The 13,300-nt window shown below is 38.1% G+C and overlaps 1 long non-coding RNA gene across 1 annotated transcript; it reads right to left on the bottom strand.

Moving 5' to 3' along the window:
- Positions 1 to 321: 321 nt before the first annotated feature.
- On the bottom strand, positions 322 to 1,841 carry LOC135116305 (uncharacterized). Its single transcript, XR_010276236.1, has 2 exons — positions 894 to 1,841; positions 322 to 793 (listed from the first exon to the last, which is right to left on the bottom strand). It is a non-coding gene; the product is annotated as an uncharacterized LOC135116305 (long non-coding RNA).
- Between the last annotated feature and the right edge of the window lie 11,459 nt (positions 1,842 to 13,300).

Genomic DNA, 13,300 nt, shown 5'->3' with positions numbered 1-13,300 from the left:
AAAACCTGCCAGGTCATCTACGTTTGTGCCATGCTTCACAACATCTGTAAAGACCGGAACATTCCTCTGTCTGATGAAGATGATGACCCGATTCAAGCAGAAGAAGAGGTGGAGCATGTTGCTGGTAACATACAGGATGTCAAACGTGCACGTACTGTGACAGAAATGAGGGACCAGTTTGCCAACTTTCATTTGAAGTAACTGTAATGAGTGCAAAACTAGGGCACAGTTAACCTACCTTAATTAGGCTCACCAAGCACTCACCACAAGAACCCACTGATTAATTTAAACCTCCTGCTTAGGTTCACAGAAACCCGGGCCACAATTTAAAAATTTAATGGTTGAGTACATAATAAAGAAAACACAAATGAGTACATAGTAAAGAAAACACAAATAAAATATGAGTGCTTAACACTCTTAGAGGCCACACTGCTGGCACTCCAAAATACCTGATCCCATGAGAAAATGGGTAAATCCACGTACAAATAAACAGGAAAAATAAACACTTCACGCACCAACACAAGAAATGTTATATGCCACTGACACTGTCCCATCCTAACCAGTACCTCCAGGACCCTCACACCCTATAGGCCCAACCGCACACCGACCCAACGCGCTGAAGGTACACCACTACCACTATCCTGAAGTACTGCAGCTCTTCCTCCATGCACGGCGGTACTAACACCATAGCAGCCAGGGACAGCAAGTTCCTCACTGCAGCCTCCTTAGTTCACAGTATCTGCTACGGTGCCACCTCACTGACGTCCCACAGCACACTGCCAAGACCAAACTCCTGCCAACCAAGCGTACAAATCACCACCCTATCTCCCAATAATGTCCCCCAATGTACACTGTTTCACCATGAAAGAATACAACAAATCCCAATAACATACCTGCAAATCAAATGGCAAATCCACCACTACTCTGCACCCTGTCTCTCTCTCGCTCGCCTCTCCCGCCAAAATCCCCACAACAACAAACCTTCAGGGCCTTAAGACTCGTTTTGGCGGGACTCACTGACTAGTCTGTGAGCCTCTCGCAGGCTCACTTCAACTTCTTACAGTAACAATTATTGAAAATCTTGTTAAAAATTGACAATACTGACATCCTTCATAGTTTACTGTATTCTGGTAAAAAAAACAAAAAAAAACCATGCTGCAATAGCTCATAAAATACTGACTATTTTTTCCTTATTTCTTTTTAGCAATGAAAGAAGAGATAGCTGATGATCAGTATGGATCTCACCAAGAGTTACTAAAGCAACATTGTTACTGTAAAGCAAACTTGTATCCTTTCTGAGGTATGAAATTATTTGAAAGACCTTACCTATAAACTATAACATGTAAAAGGAAATCTTACAGTAAAAAATCTTGAAATATCCTTGAGCTTTATTTAGTTCAGTAAGCTAAGCTGCATAATATACAGTCATCATTTTAGCAGTCTCATACTGTTCCTTTTTTTTTTTTCAAGTTTTCTTTGGCAACCTGCACCTCCGGTGTTGCAGCTTCCATTTTTTCTTTGCAGCCTGCTATCTGACCTCCGCTACTGCTGTCCCGCATTTCGTCAGCAGCTCATTTCCTACAGCCACACCAGGAACTATTTTTAAAACGTTGGAGGGCTTCGCAGGCTGGGTGCCTTCAGGAGGTTGGCGGGTTACAGCAGGCTGGTGGGCTATAACAGGTTGGGCCTACAACAGGCTGGAGGGCTGCAGCAGGCTCAGGGTTCTCATCCTCAGTCACTATGGGGTATTCTTCAGCCATACTCTGTTGAACATATCCTGCTGAAGGTATTACGCTGCACAAGTCACTGAGGGGCGAGAAAGGTATACTGCCAAAGTTTCAAAGTTTTCATTAATTAATTTATTATTATTTATTTATTTATTATATCCATTTATTAATTTTGCTATTACCATGGATATGTGTTGCTGTCTGAATATGTGCTTGATAATATATTTATTATTTGAAGATTAATGCCGCTGAAATATTTCAGAGATGTATACACTTCAAGTTATATATATATGTATATATATATATATATATATATATATATATATATATATATATATATATATATATATATATATATATATATATATATATATATATATATATATATATATATATATATATATATATATATATATATATATATATATATATATATATATATATATATATATATATATATATATATATATATATATATATATATATATATATATATATATATATATATATATATATATAACTCGAAGTTTCAGCTAGTAAAAATGTTTCAAAGATCTTACTTTACATTGATTTAAAACTTGAAAAAGTTTCCCAGAGAACTATAGAAATAAACTATAGAACTATATGATTAGAGAAGTAAATTCATTTCAGAAAGGAAACTCTAAGAGAGAGATAGATATGTACACTTAATGCCTCAAGTATCAATAACAATAAATAAGCAACAATGATTACACATCATTATTATCCTACCATCACTTAACCAACCACATTTCCATAGAAATAAGCACATTCATATCATATGCAAAAACAATTTACATGGATACAGCATGGAACAAAGCTAGCTTGAATGTGAACGTAGTTAATAACATTGAAATCCAATTAAAAAATAATAATAACACTTAAATTAATCTAACTAAGTCATCCCACAGCCCCATGCAGGAAATAAGTCGATTGTAACCAGTGTTTTTTGCACTCAACATAACCTAGCCATGTCATCCTCACAGTTTTTTTTTTTTTGCAAGAATTAGGTTGAATATTGAGAATCTTTGCATTCAACCTAATTTAACCTGAGTCATCGTACTGCCCCTTGCCGGAAAACTCATTTCCAAATCATAATAAATATAAGCCCCTCCTAATAAGTGGGTTTATCTCTACCAAAAGACAACTTCAGTTGGAACAATGTTTTTGTGAGGTGGGATGTGAACATTTCTTTTACTTCGTCTTCTCCCTTAGTAGACCACCAAATCCTGTGTCTCCATCAGAAAATGAAGTGGTTAGATTTATTCCTTCACTATATATATATATATATATATATATATATATATATATATATATATATATATATATATATATATATATATATATATATATATATATATATATATATAGTGAGAGAGAATATAGTCTGAACGTATGTCTTCATGAGATAAATTATTAATAATACCTTACCTGTTTGTGAAATGCTCAACACTTGGTACCCAAGAATGCAAACATTCCCCTTACCCAGGAGAGCATGGACTTTATCAGTGAGTGGGGTTGGGGGCGAGGCTGATGGAGTACCACCACCTGCAGTAAAAGAAAACAATGTGTCTTATGAAGAACTGTTATCTCAATAGTTGATTGCGAGACTATATTCAACCTCTATCAGTCACTTGAACTTGGTGTTCCATATCTTGTTCTCTGTGTTAATTGTATGATGACAGCTTTGAAGTTGCTACTATACGCCTTACATTTAGCAACTATCATATTTTCCAAGGTCCTACTCTCATACTCTTTCAAAATACACCTATATTTTTAGTAAAATCATGAGGAGCTTTAAGTGTGGCTGCATGATGACCACAAGTGCCGCCACATGCTCAGCAACTATAAATACGAAATAAACAAGTATAGCTTACCTGTTGCAGTCATATAATTTTCTAAGGCACATGTGTTGTGTCTCTCTTGTGCCTGGATGATATTACCAACGCTTCTCACATTGTTCAGCGATCCTCCGGAGGCACAGATAGGTAGCATTGACAGCCTCAGCTATCTTTACCCATGCCTTCCTCCTGTTGCCGTGGGTAATGCCGGGACCAAATTTCTCTTTTTATAATGTGAAGATTGTCCTCCACAAGCGTGGCCAGGAGAGACTGGTCTCCCGACCAGTTTGCCTGCCTCTCTCTTTCCTCTCCATATTGACAAGTACTGAGGGTAGGTTTCTGGCGCCAGAGTTTGAACTCGCCTAATGTACAGAATCAGACTCATAAAATAAGCGTATAATCCGCAATTTTTAATTGAAAAATAAAATTAAAATTAACATCACATACTTTAACGTAGAATTTTTACATTCATGTGCGAAAACATACCGTTTAGTGTCTTTATTAAGCGCTAATCATAGCATCTTTAACGCATTAATATTTTCCTTTTCCTTTTAGCACTTTTACTCCTAGCTAAAAGTCACTCAAGAATACTTTTAACTTTTCTTGTATACACTTTTAGCCTTTACTTTTAACCGGAGATAAATGTAAAAGTCTTTCAGGGGTTTTTATGTATGGAGGGACCTGAGGAGGTATTTTACTGATTTCTCTTGGAATGACTACTGCTTCCGTGTCAGAGACCCGACTCTGTGTGCCGAGCGCATAACAGAGATGATAGTGTCTGGCATGAAGGCGTACATTCCTCACTCTTTTTCTTGATCTAAACCTTCCAAACCTTGGTTTAACACTGCTTGTTTTTGTGCTGTACATGATAGAGAGGTGGCCCACAAAAGGCATTAAGGTTTTCCATCACCAGAATCTGATGCACTTTATATTTCTGCCCGGAACCATGCCGAGTCTGTTCTCCAACTAGCCAAAAAACTCCTTCATTAATAGAAAACGTCAAAATCTTTCAAGATCTAACTCCCCTCGTGACTTCTGGCATCTAACCAAAAATATTTCCAACAACTTTGCTTCTTTCCTTCCTTTATTTCAACCAGATGGCACCACTGCTATCACATCTATTGCTGAAACCTTTGCTAAAAACTCTACCTTGGACGATTCTGGGCTTGTTCCTCCCTCTCCTCCACCCTCTGTCTACTTCATGCTACCTATTAAAATTCTTCACAGTGATGTTTTCCATGCTCTTGCTGGCCTTAACCCTCGCAAGGCTTATGGACCTGATGGAGTCCCTCTTATTGTTCTCCAAAACTGTGCCTCCGTGCTTGCACCTTGCCTAGTCAAACTCTTTCAACTCTGTCTGTCAACTTCTACCTTTCCTTCTTGCTGGAAGTGTGCCTACATTCAGCCTGTTCCTAAAAAGGGTGACCTTTCTAATCCCTCAAACTACCGTCCTATTGCTTTAATGTCCTGCCTCTCTAAAATGTTTTAATCTATCCTCTACAGGAAGATTCTTAAACATCTATCATTTCACAATCTCCTATCTGATCGCCAGTATGGGTTCCGTCAAGGCCGCTCTACAGGTGATCTTCTGGCTTTCCTTAGTAAGTCGTGGTCATCCTCTTTTGGAGATTTTGGTGAAACTTTTGCTGTTGCCTTGGACATATCAAAACCTTTTGATAGAGTCTGGCACAAAGCTTTGATTTCCAAACTACCCTCCTATGGCTTCTATCCTTTTCTCTGTAACTTCATCTCAAGTTTCCTTCCTGACCGTTCTATTGCTACTGTGGTAGACGGTCACTGTTCTTCTCCTTAATCTATTAACAGTGGTGTTCCTAAAGGTTATGTCCTGTCACACACTTTCTTCCTATTATTCATCAATGATCTTCTAAACCAAACTTCTTATCCTATCCACTACTACGCTGATGATACCATCCTGCATTTTTCCATGTCTTTTAGTAAATGTCCATCCCTTCAGAAGATGAAAAGTTAACGCAGGGAAGCCACTGAATGCCTGAGTTATGATCTCTCCAAAATTTCTGATTGGCGCAGAGTAAATCTGGTATTGTTCGATGCCTCAAAAGTTCAATTCCTCCATCTATCAACTCAGCACAACCTTCCAGACAACTATCACCTCTTTTTCATTGACACTCAAAGTGTCTCCCTCTTCTACATTGAACATCCTCGGTCTGTCCTTTTCTTATAATCTGAACTGGAAACTTCTATGAAGATAGGCGTTCTGAGACGTCTCCGTTAGTTTTTCTCACCCCCCCCCCCCAAGTGCTAACTCTGCACAGGGGCCTTATCCGTCCATGTATGGAGTATGCTTCACATATCAAGGGTGGGTCCAATCATACCGCTCTTCTAGACAAAAGCTTTTCGTCTCACAACTCCTCTCCTCTAACTGACTCTCTTCAGCCTCTTTCTATCACCGCAATGTTGCATCTTTTACTATCTTCTACCGCTATTTTCGTGCTAACTGATCTTGCTAACTGTATGCCTCCCTGCCTGTCCACCTATCTATTGCAAGAATTAACCAATTCTCAATCATTCATGCCTTTCTCTGGCAAACTCTGGAACTCGCTGCCTGCTACTGTATTTCTGTATTATCCTTCATTTTTTACTTCCGCTTCGGATCCTTTTCGGGAACCGGCATCTCAGTGGATTTTTTTATTTATTTGTTTATTTTTTTTATTGGATTTTTGTTGCTCCTGGCCGGTGTCGCTTCTACATAAAAAAATATATATAAATAAATAAACTACTAGTAATAATAATGATCGTTATTCTTATTCTTTTTTTCTTCTTTTTCTTCTTCTTGTTATTATTAATTGTAATAATAGTAATAATAATAATAATAATAATAATAATAATAATAATAATAATAATAATAATGATAATAATATTATTATTATTATTATTATTATTATTATTATTATTATTATTATTATTATTATTGTTATTAATATTATTATATAGATAACACTTGAAGTAATCTCCTTCTCTACATGGTGCAACATATGAAGAAATCTTATAATGAATGAAAAAGATATCCATCTATAGTCGTTGGTCGTAGATACAATGACTTGTCTTGAATTAGTTCAAAACACAACATGATGTGTCCTTGAGGTGGTAACACAAGCGCAATGAATACATTATGATTATGGAGTATATGAAGCGTTTAGTACTTAAGCAGTTCCTTCCTTTTCACTCTAGTGAAATATATTGCTTGCTCATCTCTTGAGCTGAATAGCCTTAAGTCACAACCACAATAACTGCAACACAGTGTGTGTCAGTACAGTGGTGCGAAACACTTCACACATAATTATCCCTATGCTGTACAAACAGATGAATGGATAAAACTGGACATAGTACTTAGCGGAAATCACACATAATCTGTACTTGTAATAATATTGACAGGAAACTGAAATAATTTAATATCCCTCTGCTGAACGGCAGCGCGCATTCTTTGTGCGCTATACATAATATCATTTTTTTTTTTTTACATGAATTATGGAACACAGGCAACCAGGTCTTGCAACCAGTTCCGTGTGCACTGATCTTTCTTTGTACAGGATTGGTCGAAAACGAGCGGAGAGCTACCGCTTCTCATCCCAAAAGGAGCATCGAAATTCACAGCCGCGTTTATAATGGTGCGAATGCACACATCATCCTAAGTGTGTATGTGTGTGTGTGTGTGTGTGTATGCAATAATAATAATAATAATAATAATAATAATAATAATAATAATAATAATAAACGGTTTATTCTTCAGGCAGTTAACAAACTGAAAATGTACAGAGGGAGTGGGGAAATACTTAACATTTATCCTAAAGCTAAGTCTAATCTAGAAGGGAAATACCACTGATTGATGGCTCGCACCATGGTGGGAAACGCGCTGAGTCTGTACCGGTCTGTGCGCGGCGCCTTTAGGGGCGTTATCTTGTTGTGGTGTCTGGTGGCACGGACCGGGCGAGGCGCGTCAGGCGGCAGCATGTGTCTGAGACGTGGATGATGCAGCAGTTCCCTTCCAAACTTCTCCAGAGCCTCTAGGTGCCTGATGGATAGTCTGGACAGACTCAGGGTGGTCAGGGCTTCATCATAGGTGGTGTAGGCAGGGCCAAGGATGCTGGGGAGGCATACATGAGTTTGGGGAGGATGAAGGTGAGGTACACCCCCTTAACTCGTCTGTCGGCGTCCCCAGCGACCTGAGTCTGCACAGCATGTACAGCCTGTAGGTTACGGATCTTACGGTGCTGGCGACATGCTGCTTCCAGGTCAGCTGGTCGTCTACCGTGACTCCGAGAAGCTTGGCACATCGGACCACCTGAAGGGGGTGAGGGCCTACTGTGAGCTGGGGAGGGGGCACTGATGCAGAGGAGGTTAAGAAATGCATCACCACAGTTTTGCTGTGGTTGATGGTCATCCTGCTCTCCTCGTTCCACGTCTACAGTCGCTCCAGAATTGCTTGCAGTGACGAGTACTCCGGGTTCTTGTTGGAAACTGAGACGCCCACGGTGCAGTCGTCCACATACTTCCAGCGATGGGGGGGGGTGTCATTAAGGGGATCGTTAATGAGAAGGAGGAAGCATAGTGGACCCATCTTGGTCCCCTGGGGGATTCCACATGTCAGCTGTTGTAAATTAGAGACAAATCTCTGATAGCGAACCGCCTGACGCCTCCCTGTGAGGAGGTCGGCTAGCCACGCTACCAGGTTAGGAGGGAGACCCAGACTTATTGCCTTATGTGTGTGCCGTGTGTGTGTGTGTGTGTGTGTGTGTGTGTGTGTGTGTGTGTGTGTGTGTGTGTGTGTGTGTGCGCGTGTGCATTCCTCATAACATCGAAAAATTATTAGCGGCGCCTTCCTCTTTCAAATCAATGAAACTCGACAAATCACTATCTGTATCTAATCCACAGTGCGACCACTAAAGAAAAAAGAAAATGTCGATACATGTGTGTGAATAATATATATATATATATATATATATATATATATATATATATATATATATATATATAGTGGAACCTCAGGGTTCACGAACAAATCGGTTCACAAACAGAGTTTTAGAACAATTTTTGCACGGTGTTTCTTTGTGAGAACGCATGACACCACAAGACTGATGCCCTCTAGTCACTTAGACAAATGCTCTCATTCATCACCCTATTGTAACTTGCGGGGGATTATCATACACTGGCAAATATCTTAGGCATCCGGGCTATCTCGTCACTGATTTCAAGGTCAGGCGCCTTTCCAGCTGTTTGAGAGGGTTAAACCTGGATGCTCCTACCCCTTCCCACCTTCAGTAAATCGCATGCCTTCTGCCACTTCTTTACTTTCACTTATAGGATGATTGCAAAAATTCGAGAGGAAAAGACACGAAATCTCGCCTTGTATCAAGAATGCGTTGGTTGGAAGGAAATATTGGAGCAGACGAGTCTGTGTAAAGTAGGGATTGTTGCGCTACTCATGATCCCACGTGCTTTCACTTTGTCGTCCGTTATTACAGCTCCTTATCAAGGTGACTTGCCAGCGTCTAGTCTCTGTAACTTCTTTTTATATTCTTTGTCAAAAAAATAAAAATAAATAAATAAAAAAAATAAATAAATAGATTAAGAAAATGAATAAAAATAAATAAAAAAAATATTGAAAGAAACGAAAAAGAAAAAAAAAGTGAAGTTTCTGAGGCTGGAACGGATTAAATGAATTAACATTAACTTCAATGTAAAAAAAAAAAAATCGGTTTGTGAATATTTCGGTTCGCGGAAATAAATATTATACGCAATAGACAAAAAGCACCGGGGAAAAAGAACATTTGTGTTGTAATAACTAAGAAGAGGAATCGTCATAAGGGCGCCAATTCTTGTTCCGACACGCTGCCGTCTGGAAAAGTAATTCACAAAACTGGCAAGTGGCCGGGACAAAGACAGTGTGGTGTCAAGTTCATAGCTGTCCGCTACAAAACGTAAGTTTGACGGCTGTGAACACTTTTTTAGGGTTTATTTCATCCCTATATTTGGTTAATATTTTAATCAAGTCTTCAGCCATATTGATAACAGCATGTTGTGTTCCTCTTGTACGCGGCTGTCCGCTGGCGAACTGAACATGCTCAGAACCCAATGCTTACAAACAAAGGCGTGCGTGCTGATAAACATATTTCTCCGCTGCTGTCAACAGCAGCATGGCTGAAGACATGGTTAAATGATCAGCCAACTATAGAAATTAAATAGACCCTATAAAGTGTTCACAGCAGTGCGGTTTACGTTTGTAAATAAAGAGTGGACAACTACGAACACGACACCGGTGATCATGTGTGGGGGTGCTGCGTGCCCGGTCTACCTGCCGCTGCTCCCGGGCACCTTTTTTTTTACTTTAATTAGAGAAAGAAGGTGAATGAAGAAGAGTTAGGACAGAGGAAGGTGTATAGTTAGAAATGGAAAGACTGTAGAGAGAAAAGACTGTGGGCAGACCACATTGCTATTTTTATATAGGAGTTTTTGTGTGCCGTGTCGTCTGTTCTCCCGGGCACCGCTAGGCTCAGCAAGGCTATATACATTCCTGTGCTAAATCATTTGTGGTTGACGATATTTGGCATCCAGTTTACTTTATCACAGGATATTTATTTATTTATTTATTTATTTTATTTATTTATTTATTTTTTTTTTTTTTGTAAGTTATTACGCGCTGGACATGTATGGATACGTGACATTTATAATGTTGTGGTTAACTGTTTATGCATTGTGTTCAAACTTTTTTGTATCTTCTTTAAATAAAACCTAACCAAATATTTGTATTTCACTTTCCATTTATATGTTAGTGTACACGTATGTAATTAATACTTATTTTAAAACTGAACATGATGCCTTTAACTAAAACAACGCAGCCACGGGGACTAAGAGTCCAGGGTTATTTCACGAAGGATTCTGTCATCTTTTTTATTGGTCTTCGTGTTGATATGTGTCCCCTGACGGTTTACCCCATACGTGCGTGCTAAGCGTGTAACTGAAAAAAAAAAAAAAAGTAAGAGGATATACTTCCGGGATCATCGCTAATCCTGCGTCTACCTAAAGCTTTTTACAGGATTTATATTGGAGTTTTGTGTCAAACGATAGATTGATCGACCTGCAATTTTTAGGTTATGACGAATATATTTATTTTTAAGGAGGCTTCACTTTATGTCAGGAAATAAATGACTAGTAAGAATTAAATTGGTCTGAACCTAATTGTCACATACACACTAGAAATGTATCGGATATCAGCCTCTGTGGAGCATCCGCAGTGAAAATACTATCCGCATAGAAGAGGAAGTAGAGGAGGAACACAAAGGAATACAAAAGAAGTCCAAACAGTCAGAGACCCTGAGGTCCTCACTAAGCTGTTTGGGTAACTATTCTACTCTAACTATTAGTTAGAGATACAGGATAGTAACAGGAGAAAGCTCCTCTCCCCCTCCCCCCCCATCTCTCTAGCCGAAGCTGGCCGATAAAGGGAAATGATACCATATATAGAAAAACATGGAATTTGAGAGAAAAGTAAGAGGGCTACTACATACAATCTACATACAATCCTAAGATTTGTGTCATCTGATGAAGCGCTTCTTCTTTAAAAAAGTTAATCACTGAGGTGCTTTTAACTAGATGGCTATAGTGATGGGTGAGTTGATCTGCAAGGACTCGATTCATTTTACCATTACTGTGACGGGGTCAGCAGTAAGTTGCCGAGGAACAAGCCATCACTAAGGTCTCTTTAATCTTTAGTCTTAATTACATAACAATTGTTTCTTTTCCTGAGTAAAATATACCCCCCATCAGATGAGAAATAGTACGGAGTGAACGTGTTCGTTATTCGGACATGAACAGTGACAACCGAGGATTAGTTACTAGAAACTTGTCAAGACGGGTTTTAAATGAATCAACAGTACCTGAATTAACGACGCTTGATGGAAGGCAATTCCAGATATTTATGACACGATTGAAGAAGAACTACTTGGCTTCATTTGTTTGAAATCGCTTGCCTATTATTTTAAAGGCATTGTTTCTTGTGACATTAAATTGGCTGAATGTTAGGATGAGTTCAGGTTTCATATCTTCGAAACCCTTAAATTTTTTTGTAAAGAAATATCAGGTCCCTTTTAAGTCTGCATTTGGATAGGGAGAATTTACTTCTTTAAGGCGTTCCTCGTAGGGTTTATTACGAAGCTTTGGGATAATTTTTATTACTCTACATTGTATTTTCTCAATATCCTTTTTTGTAGTATTGTGACCAACACTGTACATTGTATTCAAGATGAGGACCTACGAGTGAGTTGTACAAGGCCAACATGATTTTCTCTGATTTGAAAGTGAAAAATCTTCTTGTGAAGGCTATTAATTTATTGGCAGTTTCAACGACTTCAGTGCAGTGTTTGCTTGGTTTAAGTTAAAATCTGATGACACTAAAACTCCCAGATTTATTTATTTATTTATTTATTTTCTGCATCCACACTTTTGATGAAGGTGTTACCCATTTTATGATTATCCTGCGGATTACTATTTCCAATATGTAATACGTGGCATTTATCAAGATTAAAATTCATAAGCCACTTTTCAGACCATTCTATGAGAGTGTCTGTCGTTTTGCAAAATTTTACGTTGGTTTGGTGAGTCAGCCTTGTAAGCAATTTTAGTATCATCCGCGAATTTTGACAGGACCGGATAAAATTTTCCCACGAATATTGAAGATGCTAAAAACGAGCTTGCAAAGCCTCATACATATTATACACGTCGTGAAAAAGTCCAGTAAATTCGTAGAACATTTTCGTTTATATCTAAATTCATGTTGAGTGTCCTTTATGATATGATTACTTTCCAGAACATCTACTCTTTTATCCCTTATTATTGATTCCATAAGTTTACCCGCTACAGATGTGAGGCTTATGGGACGGTAATTATGAGGATGAAATTTATCAGCTTTTTAAAGATAGTTGTAATATTAGCTAGTTTCAATTCGTCTGGAACTTGCCGAATGTTTAATGATTTGTTGAATACTATAGACACTCAACATGGATTTAGATATAAACGATCATGTTCAGCGAATTTATTGAACTTTTTCACGACTTGTATAATATGTATGAGGCTTTGCAAGCTCGTTTTTAGCCTCCTTCAATATTCGTGAGAAAATTTTATCCGGTCCGGGTGTTTTGTTTATTTTAATTTTACTAACTGCATCTAAAATTTCGTTTTCCTGGAAAGTCCATGTGTTGAAAATGCTTTGTTATTTGGGGTTTGTATGTGGGGTACATATTCAGAATTTTTCTCTTCAGTGAATATGATTGCGTTTAGATTATCAGCCATTTGGATTTCATTATCAGTGTATTTGCTATTTTTCAAGACAAGAGGCTCAATTATAGAGGTTAATATATTTTTCTTTCTAATGTAGCTGAAGAATTCCTTGGGATTTGTTTTACATGAATTAGCAATATGAAGTTCAAAGTTTTCTTATTGTCTCTCTTAAGTTTTTTACAATGACATCGCAATGGATCATGTTCTGTTTTGTCATCGTTACTTTAGGTCTGTTTGTATTTAAGATATGCGCGTTTTTAGACTGAGATGCTGTTTTTGATGTTTTTGTTTCACCATTTGGGTTTATTGTTCACGATTTTTCACCTATTTTTCAGTGGAATAAGTTTTACAAAAGCTTTGTTAAGGTTTGAAGTGAATGTCTCCCACATTACATACATTCCA

The sequence above is a fragment of the Scylla paramamosain genome, chromosome 31 (genome assembly GCF_035594125.1).
Source record: "Scylla paramamosain isolate STU-SP2022 chromosome 31, ASM3559412v1, whole genome shotgun sequence".
Classification (NCBI taxonomy): Eukaryota; Metazoa; Arthropoda; class Malacostraca; order Decapoda; family Portunidae; genus Scylla; species Scylla paramamosain.
The sequence above is the reverse complement of the archived record's forward strand: the minus strand, read 5'-3'. Positions and strand labels throughout refer to the sequence as shown.